Here is a 25382-nt window from a genome sequence, read left to right as displayed (position 1 = left end):
GTTCTCTTTTTTCCTGTCATAGTTATGTGAAGTTTTTTGTAATATATTTATTATTTTAACAAACATGTAAGATGATGGTCTATGTGTCTAACATTTTTTAGACAACTATGTTGTGTGCATTGTTACACTGATGTAATTGTATTTATTCTTCATGTACTTTCTTCTGTCCTATGTCTCCTCTTATCTCCCAACACTCAGACTTGCAAGATGTACCCCCCCCCAATAACAAACTTCATTAAATAAGAACACATATAAGTAAGTATGTAAATAAATAAATACATAAACTGTGATAGATAACACATAACCTTCTGGTTTTCCTTCCCATCATTGGCTATTGGTTGGGCAGAGATGGTCTGTGACACCAGTAGTAATATTTGTCTAGATTTACTCCCTGCCATCAACAGTAATAAGCCAAATGTCCTTTATGTTACTGGTGGCACTGGGGGCAGAAATGCTTCTTGCCAGCCTCATTTCCTGCTGTTTATATTACTGTTTTGATATCCCTGTAGCCAGCCAACATGGCATCCTGCATTGGTGCTAACATGGCATCCTGCATTGGTGCTAACATGGCATCCTGCATTGGTGCTAACATGACATCCTACATTGGTGCCAACATGGCATCCTTCATTGGTGCCAACATGACATCCTAGATTAGCTGTATGAATTGAAGTGGCTGTCTGACACATGGCCAAGGGCATCGTTTGGGCAGTTTTTCCATCTCTCTCAACTTTCTGGTTTAAAATCCCACATTTGTGCTTGTTTCCCACCTTTCCTGTAACTAGTCTAGTCCAGATACAGACTTGCTATATCTAGGACTGTTTGTAAGCTCCTGACTGGTGCAAAAATCTGCTCTCCAATTTGCCCCTTAGATCTACTAGTTCTCTCCTCACCTGCACTAATACTAGCTTATTAGTCTAGCACTGTACCAGACTTCTTGTAGCAATTATTGTAGCACACAAAAGTACTACCAGCACTAAACATATTACAAGGAAACATATCCAGTACTTATTATCAATGACCACCCCTCCAGGCATGTCTAAAGGTCAGTTCCCTGTGCTTTCTCCTATTAACCTGGTGAACTTCAGCATCCTGAGGCAATGTAGCAACTGACTCATGTACACCGACAACCTTCTCCTCTTATCTTTCAACACTCAGACTTGCAAGAGGTCTACTTATATATCCAAATTGGGAGCCATGCACTCTCCAGCCAAGACTGGAATAGCTGGTCAAGAGAAGAAGGTCAACACTTGCACCACATGCAACACATAGCCCTCAAGAACACACTCCAGCACTGCCTTCACATAAAAACACAAACCACACATCCACCTTCACAGAGGCTCTCAATAAAAATCTACCCAAGCAGCAGAGACCTCCAAGGCAGAAATGCACTCGACCACCACAACACAACACTAATCATGAGACACATAACTCTCCTAAACATTGTGCCACTCAACCAAAGCCCCTAAGGCAAAACAGCATCCCCAGCACACTAATCATAGGTGACGTGTTAGTGAGGCACATTAATGTCCCACTCACTAGGTTGAATAAGGAGAAAGTAACAGTCAGCTGCCTATCAGGTGCCAGGATCCATCACATAATGCACACACTCAGGTCTCTCAACAACAGGTACAACTATGACTCTGTCATTGTACATGTGGGTGTGAATGACTTGAGACATACCTCCCTGGACTAGATGAAAAGAGACATGGAGGAGCTGTCGGATTATGTAACCCAGACGGGTATGACCCAAGCCCTGAGCAGCATCATACCATCACCCAGAATTATACCACAGTGCAAGCAGAAAATGATTGATTTCAACAATTGGCTAAGTTTCTGGTGTCATTCTAAAAGGATCCAGTATCTGTCTGCCTGGGAAGACATGATCGACAGACCTTGATGCTTTGCCAGAGATGGCCTGCATCTGTCACCCCTGAGCTTCTGGATAGTGGCCAAGGCTCTTTCCACCCCTATAGTGCCTTTTTAGGCAGTGAGCCAAAGACCAAATTTCCACTGTAACAGCTATGAAAAAATACAATCTGAGGGTCATGCTGCTCAGTGCTAGAAGTCTAAATCTCAAAATGCACTCACTTGAAGCACTCCTTAAAATAGAAAACATTGACATTTGTGCTGTAACAAAGACCTGGTTCAAGGCAGCAGAAAGCACCCCTGCACTACCAGGCTATAACTCATTCCACACCTTTCAGCCCCAGAACTTGGACCGAAGCACCAAAGGCGGTGGTGGTTCCATATTCATAAAAGATGCACACACCTCCAGACTGGTAGCCCAACATAATGCATCAGAGATACTTCAGGTGCAGCTAACATTAGGTAAGACAGTAATTCAGGTCGTATCCTGCTATAGGTCCCCAATCATGTCCCAAGACTCACACTCCATGTTCCTAAGCACCCTGTTGAATATTAGGGTCCAGCCTAACACTGTTTTACTAAGTGAGTTCAACTAACCCTCCATTAACTGGGAAAACTATTCCTGTACCAGTACTCTTGCCCAACGTTTCCTGGAGTTCATTAATTCCAATACCCCGGAACAGCTTGTTCTTACCCCCACTAGAGGTAGCACCATCCTTGACCAGGTCATTACTAACATGGGCGACCATTGCTCTACACCAATAGTCTGCCCCTCCCTGGTTAGATCCATCCACAAACTAATCACCTTGGAAATCCACATCCCTCCCACCCCACTCCCCCACAAAGGTAACCACCATGAAAAACTTCTCCAAAGCTAACTTTGGGCTTCTAAGAACAGAGGTGGCTAACTTCACGGCACCCATGCAAATGGAAAATAGTTGTATGACCACTGAATCATACACCAATGCACTGTATGAAGACGTACACAAATGCATGGATCTTGCCATATCTAATAGAATCAAGACACTCTCCTTCAAAAAAAGGAAGCCAATCTGGTGGTCCCCTGCCATAAACAAACTCTACAACAGTAGGAGGAAACTGATGCAGAATAAGATGAAGTCCCAAGTCTGGAAAAATTCCCTTATCAGCCTCAACAAAAAGTTGAGATCCCTCATCAAATCCTCTAAAGCTAGCTATGAAAACAGAATTGCAGCAGATAGTAAAGACAGCCACAAGGCCTTCTATAGTTATGTAAAGAATCCCCACGGCAATACCCAGATTTGTTCTGAGTTACTGCACAATGGTACCTCCTATACTGAGCCAACAAATATTGCCAGTAAACTGGCCAACAGATTCAAACTTTACCCCTCCCCCCCAAAGGACCAATCACAATACCAGTAGATTGCCAGGCACCCAGTTATATTGCTGTGCAGGTTAAAACAGCACTGTCCAAGGCCAAGAATACATCTTCTATAGGACCTGACAAAATCTCTGGCTGTGTTCAACATGAACTACAGAGTGAACTGGCACCTCACCTGTCTGCCCTGTTCAATCAGAGTCTCACCTCAGGCTTTGTCCCTAACAAATGGCACACTGCTACAGTCATCCTTCTTCACAAAGGAGGAGTGACTACAGACCCTGAGAACTATTGCCCCATTAGCCTGACAAGCCTGATATACAAAGCTATGGAATGCATAATCATGGACCTAATAAACAAGGAAATAGGGAATCTCCAAACTCTGGATCCCACACAGTTTGGTTTTGTGAAGGGTAGATCATGCCTGCTCAACTTGGTCGACTTCTTTGAGTCAGTGACCAGAGTTGTGGATGAAGGCAAGGTGGTTCATACAGCCTACCTTGATCTGGCCAAGGTTTTTGATACCATTCCCCACTCAGGAATCATAGAAAAACTAATTAAACTAGGCATCAACCCTTATAACACTAGGTGGGTTGCAAACTGGCTCACAGATAGAACCCACAGTGTGAAAGTAGCTGACTCCAAGTCAGACTGCTGCCTAGTCATGACTGAAGTCCCACAGGGTTCGGTCCTGGGTCCTCTCCTGTTTGGTATCTACTTCTCTGAAGTTCAGGACAACTTGAAAGGACTCTGGCTGACAAAGTTTGCAGACGATTGCAAGTTGGGAGCTATTATTAACTCCCCAGGTGATGTTGACATCCTACAGAATGGCCTTACTGAGACCAACAACTGGTGTCAGAACCATGGCCTTAAGCTCAATGACAAAAAATGTGTCATCATCCTGTTTAGGAAAAACCCGGTTCCCATAAATTACCACATTGATGGTAGTCCACTGAACACAGAAGGCATTATAAGAGATCTGGGAACACAGGTTGACAGCAACCTCTCTTTTGATCACCACATTGCCACTGTGGTCAGAAAGTCCTTCTATATGGCACATCTCATTACTAAGGTTTTGCATCCAGGAAGAGGTCATTGTCTCCCTCTACTCTTCCCTCATTAGGCCAGTCATCAAGTACAATGCCCCATTTGGCATGTATCTCACTAGACACCTGCAACAACTGGAGAGGCTGCCAAAGTACCTCACAAAGAGGATCCTAGGCCTTAAATACTTGTCCTATATGCACAGACTCAAAAAGACCAACTATTCTCTGTCTCATATCACCTACTTAGAGGTGATCTCTGCTTGACTTACAAAGCCATGTCTGACCCAGCTCTGTTAGAAATGCTACATCTAAAGAATTACCAATCCCTCCACATCACATGCTCCAGAGACCTCAATCTAATTCCACAATTAACAGAACATGCTGGAGGGACAGTTTCATAACACAGAGACTGCCCATGCTATGGAATAGACTTCCCATACATGTCAAGCAGAGCACCTCACTGACCCTCTTCAAGATAAATCTTGATGAGTGGATGGGAAACAGAAAATTCATCCCGGGGATAACTCCAGTGGCTCTACTCGACAGAGGCACTGGGAACTAAGGTTGGGTGGCACTATGCCAGGGTAATCCTATGGCTAGGCTTGTAAAGGCCACAGGGCCATTAGCCTAGTACACACCTATGAACCTATGAACCTATGAAATAAGAAAGTCAGTCCAGAAGTACAATTTTTTTTTTCTTTGCATGTTGGACCACACTTACTTCCTGCAGGGTTGTTTCAGTAGACCGACATACAGAACATAAGAAAGAACTTAACTCATGTTTGCATTCCATTTTCCATGAGTTTTCATGGTTTCTGTTCAATTTTATTATTTATTTATTTTAGTAAAATCTCACTGGTGTACATACTGGAGCAAGTCACCCTTGTGTGCCCCAAAGAACAATGTTCTTCCCCTGCCAAAGGTAAGAAATGGGTCTATGTAATGGCAAACATTATCCTGTATTTCACAACAGAAGAGAGAAAGACAAATCTACTTAAACTTAATGCGTGACTGAGAAAATGACCCAGGCTTCTCTTATACCATGCTTTGAGCTGTGCTCTTGCTAAACTATTTGCTGGTAACCCGCAACATGAAAGATGTTGATGATCCCTTCTGTCTAAACAAGACAAAATGATTGTTATGCTTACTGGTGGTAAAGAAGACTTTTATATTTAAATGTTACACTTTACTAGCCCTTCCTAGGACCATGTCTGACCATTCAACCATGTACCACTCAGTCCCCTCCTAAGTAAAACCATTTGTTTCATATGCCATGTGGGTGTCAGACATTAAATGATAGCTAGCTGGTGGCAGGTAAGAGTACTATACCAGCAGCAAGACAAGCTGATTCCCTGAGTGGTGGGGCAAGTAATGCTATAAGGAAAGCACGTTTCAGTATTTAACAGTAACTATAATGCTCCCTTCCTGCAATCAGAGGGTACTAGTCCCTCATTTTAGGAGCTGCGTCTTTCTGGCAGGGAAGGAGTGATATTGTAGTTCTCAGAGTTATGTTACTCAGGTTTTAGTGATGCTGTGTTCTGAGAAGTCATTTAAAGTTATAGTGTTTTTGTGCAGCCTTAGTCATGTCACTAGCACATACTGCATGGTATATAACAACTTCATGACTGATATTATCATAGGGTGCAGCAAAACTCAGCAGACCCTTTTAATGTACCAGGAAGTGGCCTGTGTCAGCAGAACAGAGTCACATGCAGGACATTCCCTTCCAAAACTGTGCAGATGTTTAAAGTGAAGGAATACAAACCTGACCCTAGGCTAGGTTAAGGTCCTTTATGTGCCGTAGCAGTGAGTTCAAAAATTTCTCTGAGCTCCTGTATAAGTGTCAAAATTTGTTAGCAAGGCATCTTAGCTTATTCCTTTTTATATTGTTATCTACTGACATCAGGCCCGGTAAGTCGGCACGTAAAAATCTACTGCCAATCATTAGCGGACCTAGTTCTGCTGTGGCGACCCCTAACCGGGAAAAGCCGAAAGACACAACAACAACATCTACTGACATTATAGAACCACTATGCTCTTCTACACTAAGACTTCTGTACACCCACCATTCGGATGGGGACATACTACAGAAGTAACAGCAAACAGCTGGAAGCATGAAGCTATCTTCTAGGTGTTTCAAGTACAAAGTCATACCCCACTCATGGCCTCTGTAAATATAATATTTCAAAAATGTGATGATGTAGATTTTATGGCTGCTTCAGCTTCTTTGATTATATGCATCACAAAGGCCAGAACATGAAGGCTCTGTGCCATATATATAGAAGCTAAAAATAAAACTCATAATCTAGTTTCAGCAAGTAAAATAAAGTTGCTTCATGAAAGCAAATGATTTCAAAACTGAGACTAACTTGTATTGCTTCATTTTTTGTACAATGCCTTGTCTGATGTAACTTTTGACATGCTTAACTTTATGTTTTAATCTCTGAAACCTCTCGGTTAACACAATTAACCACGATTAGAACAATATGTTAGCATGAAGTATTTTCTAAAGAAACAATAGACTGCCTACAGAAAAAAAAGAACTTGGCTGCCTGTGGCGGCTTTGTTTCACTGCAAATTCATGGAAAAAATAACAAAGAAGCAGATACAAAAGGAAAAAGGCATCCCTGAAAATCGCTGTAACATCTACAAATGATGCTGGACACTTTCCTGGCCAAAGAATACTAAAGTACTGAAATCTATTATGAGGGACATTCCTCATTATGAGTCTTAAAAAGCATATGTTCCCCATTGTTCCAAACTGAGGAGGTCTATTGCACAGTCATTGTTAAGATTTTTAATGACTATCTGTTGTAATACTGAGTTTGCACTAGTTCAGCAACAGAACTTATTAAGCAGCGCATCTAAACCATCTCATGAGCCAATTCCTAGCCAAAGCTGCTAGTATCCCATATTTTGCCCATTTCTTCCACATTAGGCACATTTTGTTGATGGAAGGTTGAGAGCTATGATTAAAATTGAAACCTCAGCATTGATCTACTTAGATGCTTCATTCTTCTACAGATAATGAAAAGTGCAGCATTTCATTTTTAGCCTGCAATTCAGGTATTTTTTATTTCATGTAGTTTTACAGGATCGGGGATATCTCCAGGCACCGAGCACTGCACCTTTTGACCTGACAGACATGAATTCAAAGGTATGTTGGGACTGGCAATGCATTTGATAAATGTGGGTAGCCATCTGTACTGCTAGGGTAAACAGATCTTGACATTCATGTCAAAACTGAACCCAGATTACTGCTTTTAAATGGGCACAGAAGCAGCTAGAAATAAGTCAGACACTTTCTGAGAAAGAAACAATTTATGACTATTACTGCATAACAATTGCTCAACACTGATAAAGTTCTTCACAGCTTATTATCGGATGTTAACTTTGTTATCAGGTACACCTTGGCTTAGACGTTGTTCTGTTGGACATGCTACCTTTGTATGTTACTCCAAGTGTTACATCAGGACCCCATTGATTTCACCCCCTGTATTGCCAACATCACAGTAACCTGCCACGCTGACTTTGGTTCCTTCATGACACATTCTATTTACCTGCATATCAAAACATTGTGGTACTCACAACTCTAAAACTTTTGCATGCCAGATACAAACCCACAGTCTGAATTGTGGTAGGAACAGTAGGATAATTTCCCCCAAAATGACAGTTTATAATTTTACTTCTACACCATTGTACACCAACATTACTTGCAAAATCTGCCAAACTGCGTGTGTGAACTTCATATTATAATTGTTTCAAAATCCTTATTCTAGGTTTGCAGTGACCTTCAGAGATTTATTACAAAATCACTGGAGTCTGACTTGCAAGTGTTTACTCCATCTCTGGCATGTTACTAGTTACTCAGCATACGAGAAACTGGTGCAAACTGGATAATCCTTAACAGTGAGAAGTTACATTTATTTACAGCTATACTAAGCAGTAACCAAAATAACAGTACCTAATTCAAGAATTCTGGGAATTAGTACTAGGGACTGTTCTACATGGGTAGAAGGGGTTGAAGAATATAACATGCTAGTTAAAGCAGAAGGTTCGGTGTAACCATTAGGCAGGAAACCTGGCAGATTTGTATTTATTTGTTAACTGATAGGTGGGACTGATCCCAAGGATTCTTTTCAGTCATGACACAAGCTAGGGACATACAGACACAATTAAATCACAAATCACAAGTGATCAGTCCTTGGACCGCTCCTTTTTGGCATTTACTTCTCAGAAGTCAATGCCAATGGCAGTGGTCTCTGGTTGACTAAATTTGCAGATGATTGCAAATTAAGAGCTGTTATTGAATCTAACACTGACACAAATGTTCTCCAGGAGGGGCTGACACATTCAAATAACTGGTGTCTGAGTCATGGACTAAAACTAAATGCCAAGAAATGCATAATAGTATTCTTTGGGAAGTCATCCATCCATGGTAACCATCATATTGAAAACACACCCCTTAGAGTTGACCCAGTAGTCAGGGAATTAGGGACACACATATAGTAATCTAGCCTCATGTGTCTACAGTGGTGAGGAAATAATTCTATATTGTGCAACTTATAAACAAAGGTATGTCATCTAAGTCCAAGGAAGTCATTGTTCCACTGTATTCGGCATTCATCAGACCTATCATTGAGTACAATGCCCCCTTTGGTATGTACCTAACCAGGCATATCCAACAACTGGAACATCCACAGAGGTTCCTCACTAAAAAAATACCGGGCATACGTAATATGGCCTATGCAGACCACCTCAAGGCCCTGTCCCTGTATTCTGTCTTCTACATGCTTTTGAGGGGAGATCTATATCTGGCATACAGGGCATTGTCAGACCCCACTTTGATGGACCTCCTGCATATCCACAAAACAAACAGTACTAGAATTACCCATTATAAAGGCTTAAACCTTGCCTGTGATATAAATAGGACCTGCTGGAGAGATAAGTATGTATTCCAGAGACTACCCTGTCTATGGAACAGGCTCCCCATCCATGTGAAGCAGAGTTCCTCCCTAGTCCAATTCAAGTGCAACTTGGACAATTGGATGGGAAACCGGAAATTCATCTCTGGTTTGGCACCTATGTCTCTGATGCAAACAGGTAACCTGTAAATGGTTCATCTCCCAGGACCATGCTTACACTTAGCAAGGGTATCGGGACTTGTCAGAGATTTGGGATGCATGGCTATGCTTAAAAAAGCCCTTGTGGTTGTTAGCCTAGTAAACACCTATGAACCTATAAAAGCATGACTCTATTAAATCCCCTATAGACCAGCAGCTCTACTGTGAAGTTAGGAATAGCACAAAAAAATCAGTGTACCAGGATAAGAAAAACTTTCTAAAGTTACAAACAAAATATCAAAGAAACCCACAAAAATGCTGGACAGGGATAAATAAGGTACTTCAACCAGGCAAACCTACTACTCCATCCCCAACAGTTACCAATAACCAACCAGGTGACATAGCTGATAGCTTTAATAGATACTTTACAGAAGTTATACTATCCCTTGCCAATCAGCTACCAAACCAAATAACCAACCTAGCCCCAACTTCCCCAATACCAGACCTCTCTTTTAGACTCTAGTCAGTATCAACTGATTATATAAAAAATCAACTGGACAAACTAAAACCTACAACCCTAGCTGCTGATCATCTCCCAGCTGAATACCTTCAAATTGTATCAGATGCCATAGCTGTGCCAGTTTCAATCCTTATTAATAGATTAATAACTGAATCAACTATTCCCTCTATTTGGAAAATTGCCCATGTTATCCCCCTGCACAAAGGTGTTAGTTCCACTGATATATCCAATTATAGACCTATAACTATACTCTCTCCTTTAGCCAAAATCTTGGAACGATGTATTCACAAGCAACTCATGCAATACCTCATCAAAAACAGTCTCTTGTTCTATTCTCAACATGGATTCAGACCATCCTACAGCACACCTACTGCATTACTGACATTTACAAATACCATTAACCTTTATAGAAACAGTGGAAAATTATCATCTGCTCTCTTCCTAGACCTTTCAAAAGCTTTTGATATGGTGAACCACTCAAAATTGTTATACTCTACAAAACCTGGCCTTAGGCAATCACTCTATGGCTTGGTTTAAAAGCTATCTAGAGGGTAGACAACAAGCAGTTCTCTGGCAGAAAAGCTTATCCTCTACACTTCCAGTATCCATAGGAGTTCCACAAGGCTCAATTCATGGCCCCCTCCTATTTTCCATCTTTATCAATGACCTGTATATTGCCTGTCCAGAAGCTAATATCATTCAATATGCAGATGATTCTACACTCATCTACTCTGCGTCCTCAGTGACTGAATTTCAGGAAATTACCCAGTCCAACTTTGCTTCTATTGAAAACTGGCTAATTAATAACTGCCTAATATTAAATCCTAAAAAAAAAACAAGTTGTTACTGTTCACACCCACTCATATCAAATCCCTTCCAAACTTTTGTATCACTTCCAGTAATGGCACATTAATTGCCTCTGACTCCCATACTAAACTGCTGGGAGTGGAAATTGATAACAACCTAAAATATGACCTGCATGTAAATCAGATGAATGAAGAGAATGAGTGTGAGAGAAGGTTGGATGATGTGGGGATAGTGAATCATGAAGTGCAATGGATTAGCAAGGAGAAAGTAAGGATAGCTATGAAGAGGATGAAGAATGGAAAGGCTGTTGGTCCAGATGACACACCTGTGAAAGCATGGAAGTGTTTAGGTGAAATGGCAGTGGAGTTTCTAACCAGATTGTTTAATGAAATCTTAGAAAGTGAGAGGATGCCTGAGGAATGGAGAAAAAGTGTTTTGGTATCGATTTTTAAGAATAAGGGTGATGTGCAGAGCTGTAGAGGGATTAAATTGATCAGTCACAGCATGACGTTATGGGAAAGAGTAGTGGAAGCCAGGTTAAGAAGGGACATGATGATTAGTGATCAGCAGTATGGTTTCATGCCGGGAAAGAGCACTAGAGATGCGATGTCTGTCTGTGATGCTTAGCCAACAATTGGCTAAGCTTCTGGTGTCATTCTAATGGGATCCAGTATCTGTCTGCTTGGGATGACATGGTCGACAGACCACGATGCTTTGCCACAGATGGTCTGCACCTGTCACCCCTGGGATTCAGGATACTGGCTAAGGCTCTTGCTGCCCGTATAGTGCCTTTTTACGCAAGGTTCAAATAACAAATTCACCACCATAACAGGAACAGGCAAGCAAAAACTGAGGGTAATGCTACTCAATGCTAGAAGCCTAAACCTCAAAATGCACTCCCTTGAGGAATTTATTAAAATGGAGAACATTGATATCTGTGCAGTGACTGAGACCTGGTTCAAGGCTCCAGAGAGCACCTCTGCACTACCAGGCTATAACTCATACCACACCTTTCGGCCATGTAACCTGGACTGAAACACCAAAGGCAGAGGTGTGTCTATATTCATTAAGAATATCTACACCTCCAGGCTAGTTGCTCAGCATAATGCATCCGAGTTATCCAAGTGCAACTAACTCTGGGCAAAACTGCAATCCAAATTGTAGCTTGCTACAGTTCCCCCACCATGCCCCAGGATTCCCACTCCTCTTTTCTTGATGTACTGGAAAATATTAGGGTTCAACCAAACACCCTAATAATGGGTGAATTCAACCACCCCACCATTAACTGGGAAAACTACTCTTGTACCAACTCCTTAGCTCAATGCTTTCTGGAATTCATAAACTCCAATGCCCTGGATCAACTTATCCACAACCCCATCAGGGGCAACAATATCCTAGACCTAGTCATTACCAACATGAGTGACCGGTGTTCCACGCCTGAAGTCAACTCCTCTTTGGTCTGATCCGACCATAAGCTAATCACCTTTGATATCCACATCCCACCCCCACCCCCCATTAAGGAAACCACAGTAAAAAATTTTTCCAAAGCCCACTTCATGCTTCTTAAGACAGAAGTGGTGAACTTCATGACACCCATGCAGACGGACAATACAGTTACAACTGCTGAATCCTACACAAATGCACTCTATAAGCACTTACATGAGTGCATGGATCTTGCTATCCCAAACAGAACCAAGACGCTTTCCTCCAAAAAAAGGAAGCAAATCTGGTGGTCCCCTGCCATAAATAAACTGTACAACAGAAGGAAGAAACTGTTGCAAAAGAGATTAAAATCCCTGGTCAGCCTCAGTAAGAGGCTGAGATCCCTTATAAGATCCTCCAAAGCTAGCTATGAAAACAAAATCACCACTAATTCTAAGGACAACTACAAAGCATTCTATAGCTATGTCAAGAATCTCGATGGCAACACCCAGATCTGCTCTGAGTTACAGCACAATAGCAGGAAAATTACAGAACCAACTGATATTGCCAGCATCCTGGCAGATAGGTTCAGTGCTAACTTTATCCCCCCTCACCCCCTAAAGGGACCATATCTATACAGGAAGAATGCAGAGTCCCTGTAATCACAACTATGTAGGTAAAAGCTGCACTCTCTAAAGCCAAAAACACAGCATCCATGGGACCGGACAACATCCCAGGCTGCATTTTACATGATCTTCAGAATGAACCAGCTCCCCACTTAAGCACCATGTTCAATAATAGCCTTGCATCAGGCTTTGTGCCCAGTGAATGGCACACAGCAACAGTTATCCCACTCCACAAAGGGGGAGCCAGCACTGATCCCGAGAACTATTGACCTATTAGCCTGATGAGCCTGGTCTGCAAAGCTATTGAATGTATCATCATGGAACTCATAAACAAAGACTTTGTTAACCTCCAGACTCTGTATCCCACCCAGTTCAGGTTTGTGAAAGGCAGATCATGCCTCCTGAACCTGATCGACTTCTTTGAGGCAGTCACCAAAGCCGTAGATGAGGGTAAGGTGGTTCACACAGCCTATCTTGACCTCACCAAAGCTTTCTACACCATCCAGCATTCTGGAATTATAGCTAAACTCACTAAACTAAGTATAAATCCCTACGTCACAAAATGGGTTGCCAACTGGCTCACTGACAGAACCCACACTGTAAAAGTTGCAGACTCCAAATCTGACCTCAAAGCAGTGACCAGTGGATTACCACAGGGTTCTGTCCTGGGACCTCTCCTGTTTAGTATCTACTTCTCTGAAGTTCAGGCTAACACAGAAGGCCTCTGGCTAATGAAGTTCACAGATGACTGCAAACTAGGAGCCATAGTCAAGTCCCCAAATGATGTGGACATCCTACAGAAGGGCCTCGCCGAGACAGATGCCTGGTGTCAGAGCCATGGCCTCAAGCTCAATGCCAAAAAGTGCAGTGTCATCCCGTTTGGTAAAAACTCATGAACTACCACATAGGCAGCAATCAACTTAACACCAAATGTGTGATAAGAGACCTTGGGACCCAGGTGGACAGTAGTCTCTCCTTTGATAGTCACATCACCACAGTAGTCAGGAAGTCCTTCTACGTGGCACATCTCATCATAAAAGGGCTCTCATCCAGGAAGAAAGAGGTCATTGTTCCCCTCTACTCGACACTCATTAGAGTACAACACCCCTTTTGGAATGTACCTCACAAGACATCTGCAACAGCTAGAAAGGCCACAAAAGAACCTCACAAAGAGGATTACTGGCCTCAAACAAATGCCCTACACTGACTGCCTCAAAAAACTCCAGCTTTACTCCGTAGCATATTGCCTACTCCGATGTGATCTCTGCCTAACATATAAAGCTATGTCAAACCCAGAGCTGTTGGACATGTTACACCTAAAGAAATCCCAATCCCTCTGAGCTACACACTCTAGGGACCTAAACCTTGTCACCACAATAAACAGGACATGCTGCAGGGATAGATTCCTGTCCCAGAAACTTCCCATACTCTGGAACAGGCTACCCATCTATGTCAAGCAAAGTTCTTCATTAGCACTCTTCAAGTAAAATCTTGATGAGTGGATGGGAAATAGGAAATACACCCCGGGGATCACTTCTGTGTCTCTGCTCGACAGTGGGTGGCATAAGCCAGGGAACCTTGTTGGCTAGGCTTACGTAGGCCCTTGGGCCGATAGCCTAGTACCTACCTTTGGACCTATGTTTGCTCTGAGACTGTTGATGGAGAAGTACAGAGAAGGTCAGAAGGAGTTGCATTGTGTTTTTGTAGACTTAGAGAAAGCATATGACAGGGTGCCTAGAGAGGAGTTGCCGTATTGTACGAGGAAGTTGGGAGTGTCAGAGAAGTATCTAAGAGTGGTACAGGATATGTACAAGGGTAGTGTGACAGCGGTGATGTCTCTGGTGGGAGTGACAGACGCATTTAAGGTGTAGGTGGGATTACATCAAGGATCAGCTCTGAGCCCTTTCTTATTTGCAATGGTGATGGACAGGTTGACAGACGAGATCAGGCAGGAGTCCCCGTGGACTATGATGTTTGCAGATGACATTGTGTTCTGTAGTGAGAGTGGGGAACAGGTGGAGGAGGCCCTGGAGAGATGGAGATATGCTCTAGAGAGAAGAGGAATGAAGGTCAGCAGGACTAAGACAGAATATATGTGTGTGAATGAGAGGGAGGACAGAGGAATGGTGAGGATGCAAGGAGTAGAGGTGGTGAAGGTGGATGAGTTTAAATACTTGGGATCAATACTTCAGAGTAATGGTGAGTGTGGAAGAGAGGTGAAGAGAGTACAGGCAGGATGGAATGGGTGTAGAAGAGTGTGAGGAGTGATTTGTGACAGATGAGTACCAGTAAGAGTGAAAGGGAAGGTCTACAAGAGAGTAGTGAGGCCAGCTATGTTATATGGGTTGGAGACAGCGGCATTGACAAAAAGGCAGGAGTTAGAGCTGGATGTGGCAGAGTTAAATATGTTAAAATTTGCACTGGATGTAATGAGGGTGGGCAAGATTAGGAATAAGTATATTAGAGGGTCAGCCCGGGTTGGAAGGTTTGGAGACAAAGCCAGAGAGGCAAGATTACATTGGTTTGGACATGTGCTGAGGAGGGATGCAGAGTATATTGGGAAAATTATGCTAAGGATGAAGTTACCAGGTAACAGGAAAAGAGGAAGGCCTAAGATAAGGTTTATGGATGTGGTGAGAGAGGACATGCAGGTGGTTGGTGTGACAGAGCAAGATGCAGAGGACAGGAAGAAATGGAAACAGATTATCCGCTGTGGCAACCCCTAATGGGAACAGCCAAAAGAAGATGATGATGTAAATCAGATAATCAAAAATACACATAAGAAACTGGGCTGCCTTTACAGGAACCAATCCTTCCTATCTCATAATCCCAAAGTTACCATTGCTCGCACTCATCTCCTTTCAACTCTATTGTATGCATCTCCCATCTTAACTAACCTATCCAAGTCTGAATTAAACAAACTTTCAGCATGCTATAATAAAATTGCAAGATTTGCCACTACATCCGCCAATCCAACTCATCACTGTCTTTCTCTCAAACAACTTAATTGGCTGGAATTTCCCCACCTCCTCCATTACAACCAACTTATATTTGCTCATAAAATACTATATCAACCAGACAGAGTTCCATCACTAAAAAACATAATTATGCCTCATACCACTGCAAGACCTCTCCGATCAAGTGACAAACTTCTACTTAAGGTCCCAAATCAAATAACTCAGCTGGGGATTCTTTATTTCCCACTTATGTTGCTAAATCATGGAATTCTCTCCCAGTTGCCTTAACTACTGAATCCTCTCACGCAGCTTTCAAAAAAGCTGTTAAGTCACACTTACTGGATCATTGGATCTGCCTCTGTTCATCCCTTGGTTGATTCTGTTTCCTCCTTACTTACCCTGTAAATATCTTTCTTTACCTACCTTCAACTTTCCTTCTACTTGACATTAATATCCTCCTTGTTAACTAGCCATGAAATGTACCCAACATCCCTTTAAGTATTAGTCCCCGGGCCTCCACTGAAAATGGATTTGTATTCAGTCGGATTTTCCTGGTTAACAAATGTAAAATAAATAAATAAATAAAATCAATGACAATACAAGGCATGACTATGCAGAAAAGTACAACAAAACAATATAAAGCAATATGTACAAAATAACTTACTATGCAGTAATGAAAAAGGGAAAAAAGGAAAAAATGCAATAAATATGCAAGAAGACAGAGAATGTGTAAAATAGGTTTTCAGGTCTGTTACAGTGTTAGTAATGTCTCTCAGCCTTAAGTTTCAGCTAATTCATCTTTGTAAAACAGGAAGTGGCAGTATGCAGGACGGAAAATGGGGCAGGCATTGATGTATAAGGCCGATCTAACCAATGTGTGCAGAACAGTCACATTTTCTTGTGGTCTGAAGGGAGCTGAACAACATCCTTCAAAAACTGAGCTAGTTATGGTCATTTCTAACTACTGATAAAGGTTCCATCTGGCAGAAAATACATTCACTGACAACGTTGCAGAACAATAGTGTTCCTTAACAGTACACTTGTGTGATTTTATTGCTCTTTTATAGGGCGGGGAGGGGGCATTATTGGTGCATGAGTCTGAAGGATAGAGAAATGTGTCACTCAAACTTAATGCACCCTATGGTCTTCATATGCATGCATTCTGTGATTTCATGTACAAATTAGCACATGTAGTCTGCAGACATCCCTCTTCTTGCAGTTAAGATGGTCGGCTACAAGCAATTTTGTTATTCCAAGTATTCATTTACAGGCAGACAATAAGTATCGCTACATTCTGAGTAAATTCAATCTTTCTTGCTGTACCTGTGATCCTCACTATGTCAGCCTATGGGCCTCGTTTCTTCTTACACTTCCTAGGATGTTGCTGCCATCATGTAATTACCAACCCCTGCAATACCCACTCACATTTCAATTACAAACAATGGTGCTCACAGAAGAAAGCAAGTACTGTTACTCACAAAACACTTTAACACTAGCATCACTTATTATAATGTTTGTTCTCAGTTCACACATTCGTTTATAAAAAACTTAAATAAATGCTCCGTACACTAAAACATTCAGTATGAATGTAAAAATAATATGAAGATATAAAAATACTATACCGTGCTAGCATAGGCTAACATGATTCGGGGTTCTTTTTCATTTGTGCCATCTGTTTTTGCCCCCCACAGAAACATGCAGAAATATCTTCATTTCTAAAACATCATTTCTCTGAACTGCAGACTACTGTAAATTGATTTATGAATGCGTTTACATTTATTAACACAGTAATTGACTTGTAAGAGACAAAATATTTATGGCAGAAAGCAGTCATGACATCTTACATACATACAAATATTTCAACCACGGGGGCTAATGCCCTTCTAGCCTGCCAATATACCAAAACACTTGTTCCCATAATAAGTGTCCAGGCTGTTATTAAAAATATCTAAACTAATGCTTGTTTTAATGTAATTTGGTAGTCTGTTCCATGCATCAGCTACTCTGTCAGAGTACCAATTAGTACACTTCTCATTCATATAGAATCTTCTACATAGGTTGTCTGATGATTCTCTACGACTTTCTGAGAACCCTAAATATTCTTAATGTTAGTTGTCTCCAAACACCCTACATACAGATATTTAAGAGATGATCTTATGCAAGTATGAAACACTGTATAAGATGTTTTAGCCTTTCATAATAACTTAAATTTTCACATCCATGGATGCTCTTGGTATATTTCTGCTGTACTCTTTCCAGTTTACTCATGCTTGTTTTCTTATAAAGGTTCCATAGCATTATTCCATACTCAAGTTTGGGTCTATTGTAACAAACAATAACTTCATCATTTCTAACTTCCTAGACTTTATAAATGTTTTTACACAACCTAGAGTTCTATAACTATCAATAACCAATTGGTTGATATGATTAAAAAAAAAAAACCTCATAGCTGGATCTACCCATATACCTAGGTCCTTAAATGAGTCTACAGTTTCAATCACTGTGTCCTGTATTAAATATTCACATTTCAAGTTATGTCTCCCAAATCTCATATGCTTAGTTTTTAATGCATTTATCAGCGTATTATTCCTGTGCCCAAAAGATCGATTTAGCCAAGTTATTTTGCAGTGATGCCCTGTCTGTAACACATGAAATCAGTTTACCCAATTTCAAGTCATCTGCATGCAGACTGTAGAATGGGTCTATATCAGAAGATCAAAGTTTCAAAAACTTTGAATCTGATATGGTCGACACCATATGATCGAAGTTTTGAAACTTCGAATCTTTTAACGGAGATCTCCGTACAGCAAGGAAAGGGAAGATTTCCTTTTCTGCACTGTAGTGCGATCTCGGAGTTGGTATATTTAAGTAGTAGGGGGGGCTTAATGGTTTGTTTTAGTAGGTTGTTATTTTATTACATTTTTGATGTTTCAAAACTTCAATTATATGGTGTCGACCTTATCAGATTCGAAGTTTTGAAACTTCGATCATGTAATATAGACCCCTGTAGTATACCTCAAATGAAATTAATAGATATGAAAGATGCAATCTAAACAAGTATGGGCCTAGGAGAGGACCCTGTGAGACACCCTGACTGTAACCAAGAATTTCACCTGTCTAATTGCTGTAATTGCTATGTCCTATTTGTAAGCCATGCAGCTATCTATCTCATCAAGAGTACATCAATACCTATTTGTTCGAATTTATTGATCTGTATTTTGTGCATGACCCTATCAAGTGCTGAAGTTAAATATATAAGTTACATCACAGCACAAAATTTCATTCGTAGCTGTTATTATATTGTTATAGAACATCATGTTACAGATGGTAATAAATTTATTTTTAACATATACATGCTGATATAGGCCTTTGAGTCCCAACCTTTCCAGTTCTGACAACAACTTATCCAATATTACCTTCTCCATTACTTTTCCACAGCATGACAGTAGACTTAAGGGTCTGTATGAGTCTGTGTTTGCCCTACTCTTTTTCCATTAAAGACATGTTTAATAAATGCATGTCTCCAATCTTGAGGAATCTCCCCATATATACATGACCTAGTAAATAATAGATATAACGACACTATAAGTTCTTGCTGAAGTGTTCTCAGATCATTATTACTAGTTCCATCTCCTCCCCGTGCTTTGTTTGGATCCTGTTTGCATATTTTTTTCAATATAATCTAATTTGATTTCCGTATCTGAAGTTACCTGGATGTCGCTAGGTATCTGAAGAAGTCTGAATAATATCCGGACGAAAAGCACTTAATGCTATTGTTTGTATTGCTGTGATTCCTGCCGCACGTGGAAGGTGCTGTTTACTTCGTATTAAAAGAACTTCTTCCGTGAACTTGCAGAGTGGAGTTTGTTTCCTGTCATCTGTTTTTCATATTCAAAGTTGTGTATCCGTTTGCTGGTGTGGATAGAGTCGTATTTGTACTTGTTGTGGAGTGACCTGAGTGCATGCCTTATGTGGCAGATCCTGGCACCCGACAGGCCGCTCGGAGTAACTTTCTCCTTGTTTAGTCAGCTGAGTGGGACATCAGTGTGCCTGACTATAGAGTCACCTATGACTAGTGTGTTGGGTACATTGTTTTGCCTTATGGGCTGACGTTGAGTGGCACACTGATTTTGTGGGCTATGTATCATTTGGGTAGTGTTGAGTGGTGGTGGTTGTTGGGTCTATATTGGAACATCGAATGTTTAACAGTTCGAATCACTAAAGGTCGACCCTTAGTGATCGAACTGTTAAAACATCAAATGTTCAAAAAAGAAAAATTAAAACAAAAAAAAAAAAACTAAATGGTGAAGGCAGGGGGCAAGCACCCCTGCACTCCCACACTCCTACTACTCAAATATACCAACTGCGAGGCCACACTACATTGAGTAAATGGAAATCTCCCCTTAGGGAGATTTCCGTTTACTTCTTCGACATTCTGCAGTTTCGCTATTCTCATGCCAACAATGTCAGATTCGACATTGTCAGCTTTCAAGAATTCCATATAGACCCGTGGTTGTCTGAGTTTCAGCTTGAGAGGTCTCTGTTGCTTGGGCAGATTTTTTTTGAGAGCCTCCATGAATGTAGGTGTGTGCTTTGTATTTCTATGTGTGGGTTTTGGTAGTGTGGGTTTTGAAGGACTATGTGTTGAGTGTGTTGTGGTGCAAGTGTTAACCTTCTCCTCTTGACTGTCTAGTCCAGTCTTCGCTGGAGAGAGCTTGGCTTCCAGTTTGGCTATATAAGTGCATCTCTCACAGGTTATAGTGTTGCGTGGTAGGAGGAGAGGGTTGTCAGTGTACATGAGGCAATTGCTACATTGCCCCAAGATGCCCAGATTCATCAGGTGGACAGGAGAAAACACCAAGAGCTGACCCATGGACATGCCTGGATAGGTGCTTAATAATTTGAGTACTAAGAACTATTTTCCTCTTGACAAGTGAGGAAAGATGAGTGCTGTAGTAATTTGTACTTTATTTAGTGCTTACAATGAGTTCTGAGCAAGTGGTGAGCACTAGGAAACAGTTTTGAGTGCTGAAACTAAAAAAATGGCTAGTTCTAGCTAAAACTAGCTAGTTTTAGCACCAAGCCAAAGAAGAGAAGAGGGCCATGGCCTGTTTGGTGATCGACAGTCTTGTCCCAGAGGATGCAAGGGTCTGCAGGCTTGTAGCCTTTTTCTAGTAGATGCCTTGAATAGCAACCAGACCAATCAGGTATGTTAAGCACAGACACTCACTCTCCAACCAGAAAGAGTCAGGAATCAATGCATTCTGCTCCTACTCTCACCAGGATCAGAATATAAGCACAGATTCTAAGCTGTCACCTATAAAGCAGTTGTTAAGCTTTCTGGTAATCAGCAGTCTCCAGGAAATAATGTAACTGCACTCCTTCTCTCCCTAGGAGAAAACAGAAGCACTAATCCCAAGATGACTACTGAGAGGCAGAATGTGGACTCTACAATAACTGGTGGTCTTGCAATAGATGCTTAAAGGTAAGATGAAAAAAATTGTTTATCCTAAACACTGCAGTGTGTACTAGAGGAGTTAGATGTGAAAGTAGGTAACTTAAGTTTTATCTGTCTAAAAGTTAAGTTTTAGTGGAGAGTCACTATTTTTAAAACAGCAAGATAGATTGAAAAGGGGGTGTTCACTTTTGTATTGTGCTACTATGGAATCCAGTATGATGGCCAATAAATTAAAATAGTTGAAGAGGAGTGATTTCACAAAATGATAAGTTTGTGCTTACTCACACCAGCCAGTAAAACAGGGAGGAAATGAGATATATGGTCAAATTAACATAAGGGGCAGGCAATTAGAAAGACAGTGGTGTTTAAGAACACAACAGTAACCAAGTGTCTCGCTCACAAGAGACAGAGCTGTGGTCTCTTTTCAAGTTTTAGTATGCAGTTAAAAACAGAATACAAGTAAAATACATTATAAAGAAAACAAATCACAATATACAAAATAAAAAAGTCAATAAACTAATACAAAACACAACAAATAAAAAGCAATCTAACCTTTCCCTCACAGCAAACTGTAGCAGAATCTGTGTGAGCCTTTCCAGTAAAGCCTTCACCTTCATAGAGTAACTTTTTGTGACATTATATTTGAAACTTGGCAATATATGGGCATTTTTTTAGAATGGTTTGAAAAAAGAAAGGCCATAGCCCATGGAACTCTTATGTGGTACAAACTTTTAATAGAGAGACTAAAAAAGAATTAACGTATAGTTTTGAATGGAAATGGATAAGGATGCATTGAAAGACAGTTTAAGAACTATATGTGAACTGTATTCAAAGAGGTACTGGGCACTGCAAACCTGTATGATGATAGAGGATTACAGACTGGGGGATGGGGTTGGGATATTATTCTGAAGACAGAAAAAGATAACATTGTACATATTCCAAGTATAATAACCATTGAAGGAAATAGATGTTATGCAAGATAAAAGAGCAACCAAAAACCTGTTTTTTTGTGGAAAGAATGACCATTTAATAAAAATTTTTAATAAAAGAAGATGTTATGTTTATGGAAAAGTAGGACATGAAGCAAAGAAATGTGAATCAATGTGTAAAAAATAGGAAATAGGACACAAATTAAATAACTGTGATAAAAGATTACAGATTGAACAGTAAGAACAAACAAAAAAAGTCTGCATGAAGTAGCAGAAAATGTTGAAAATGAAGATCAAGAAAATATAAAAAAATAAATGAAAAACTTAAAATACAAATGAAAATGAAAATGAAGGAGAGGAATTAGTGCTGGAAACAAGTGAAAGGGAAGGTACAGTAGCTGAAAATAGTAAGGGCTAAAATAAATTCAATAGGCAAAAGAGTGAGAGATAGCAAAATAAAATTCAAAAGTGTGATTACAACAAAAAAGAAAGATAAGGGGCAAGATGGACATAAAATACATCTACAAGAACTTGAGAGTCTTATCAGTAAATGTGAATAGTATAAAATGTTAAAAGAAGGTTAGTCATGCTGAAATGATGAATGTTATATCATATGCATGTAATTATTGTAGAAGATACAAGATTCTTAACAGAAGATGAAAGAAAGCAGATGGAAAACTTATGGGTTGAGAATGTTGTATGGAATATGGGAAGAGATACATGTTCAGGTATTGCTGTATTATGAAACAATACTGTTAAAATCCTAGATTATACTATAACAGAGTGAGGTAGAATAACAGTTTTAGATATAAGATATAACAATGATGTATATAGAATTATTGCAATATACGCATATTTTACAAAAAAGGAAGGGAGGAAATGTTCACAAACTGTTGAATTATGTAGGGGTAAATACAGAAATAATCATGGTGTGAGATTTTAATTGTGATTTAAGGAAAAGAAAAAAGAAGGGAATGATGTTAAAACAGTATATGAAATAATTAATAGAAGAAAGTTTTATATATATATATATATATATATATATATATATATATATATATATATATATATATATATGGGATAATATACACTGGACATATAAAAGAAGTGAAATTAAGACAGAAATTGATTGTTTTATAATATCTGATACCTTGAATATTCTAAAAAAGGAATAAAAGAAACTGTTTTTCAGGCCATTTGGCTATATGGATAGAAATAAAAGAAAAAGAAGAATATATAACAATAAGTAAAGGTACTAAAAGATTGAATGAAAAGGATTTAAATGAAGAAGAGAGAAAGTCATTTGATCAATTATGGAAAGATCACATAGAAATGAGAATGTTTTATAAAAAATTGACAGATTGGTAGTTACATTTCTAAGGAAGTATAACATATGATTTTTAGGATGTCAAATGATGAAAAGAAGTAAAGAAAAGCAAAAATATATGATGATAATTCAAGCAGTATTCAGAGAAATGCTAAGAGATAATACAAACTTCTATGAAAAGAGAAATAAATCTATGAAAAGGATCAAGAGAAGATTAAGAAAATATTATATAAGCAGAAGTACTTTTAACAAGGGAAAAAAGAAGAAATAGCTATGCATTTGAATAAAATGATAAAAGAAAATGAGAAAGTAATAAGAGAATTGGAAACCAGTGAAGGAAAAAAGGTGGATACACAAAAATAAATATTTGAAATAATAGAAAAGTATATAAAAATACATTTAAGAAGACAGAGATAAAAGAGAGACAAATATGTGACTAAATAAGTTAAGCAAAGATCAGAATTAGATATGGAAAGAAATATCAGCATAGGAGAAGTTGATAAAATTGTTAAAGACTTGGATATGGAAAAGACAACAGGGATTAATAGAATTGGGTATCATATGTATTATAATATGAAAACAATTTGGATAGTGATACAAGAAAAAGAAAGATATATAAAATAGGTAGAGGTATTGAAAGAATAAATGAAACACAATTAAATGAAGAAGTTAGAAAAATGATTATACAATTATGGAGAGATCATATAGATGTTAGAATATTTTACAAGAAGTGGACAAGCCTGTGAATAATTTTGAAAGAAAACTATAAAATAAGTGTTTTAGAATAGCAAAAGTTAAAAAGAACACAGGAGAAACACACTCAAAGATATTAACCATCAAGCATTTAGAGATATAATAGGAGATAGAGAAGATGATTCTTGAGAGAAAAACATATATGAAATGAATCTGGAAAAAATTAAAACATTGCTATTTTTTACAAGGAAAAAGAGGAAGTGGCAGCATTCTTAAAGTATTAAGAGATATAAGAAATGAAAATGGCGACATCGATAACATTCAGAAAAAATAATGCATGTAATAAAAGAATATGTAAGTAAGACATTTTCAAAATACAAAATGGAAACAGTATATAAATATATAAAATGTTTCTTATAAATATTAAACAAATGGTTAAAAAGAGGGGTGGAGGATGAAAATATAGGCATTGGAGCTATGAAATCTATATGGAAAAAGAGAGAAAGAAAATACAAAGAATTGGAGACCGATAGTGTTGAACAATGTAGACTATAAGACATTTATGAAATAATAGAGAAGAGAAGGGAAAGCAAAGGGAACAAGTTATTGGATGGAACAGTATCTGAGAAAACGTAAAAGAGAGCAAAGAACTTTTGATGATAATAAGGGTACTGGCAGATGATGCAATAAATAGAGATTTAGATCTTAAAATTTTGGCAGCAGATGTGTGTGTAAACGATTTGTAAGATTCAACATGAAACTTTAAGGGAGATTTTAAAAAAGTATAATATAAGTAGTAAATTAATATATTGGTTTCAGTGTGTAATATGAATAAAGTAAACATAGTAATAAATGGCTGGTTAATTAAAGATATAAAAATAAGAAGCTGTATAAGACAGGGTTGTCCAGCAAGCAGTATTTTATTAGCATTGATTATGAATGCAAAATAAGGAATTCAGGTGCCAATAAATGTTTTCTTTTGTGGATGATATAATGTTAATTACCAACAATGAGGAATGTATGGAGGTAGTGATCAGAAATCTTAGCCAAGAACTGAAAGTTATTGGTTTATGTATGACTGGGGGAAAAATAAAGGATTAGGAACAGCAGGAAAAATAGGAGGGATTCGGTTAAATAGAGAAATTATAGAAATTCTAGGCATAAAATGTGTTAATGAGCAACAGAAAATAGTACAGTGGCAGAAAATAATTCAAAAAAATAAGGAATATATGTTTGTGTTGGAAAACTTATAAAATGGCATTTAAAAATATATTTAATCATTACTGTTATATTAGGTAAATTAGCATATCT

The sequence above is a fragment of the Protopterus annectens genome, chromosome 7.part0, assembly GCF_019279795.1.
Source record: "Protopterus annectens isolate FY-2018-M chromosome 7.part0, PAN1.0, whole genome shotgun sequence".
NCBI lineage: Eukaryota > Metazoa > Chordata > Ceratodontiformes > Protopteridae > Protopterus > Protopterus annectens.
This window is presented reverse-complemented; position numbering follows the sequence as displayed.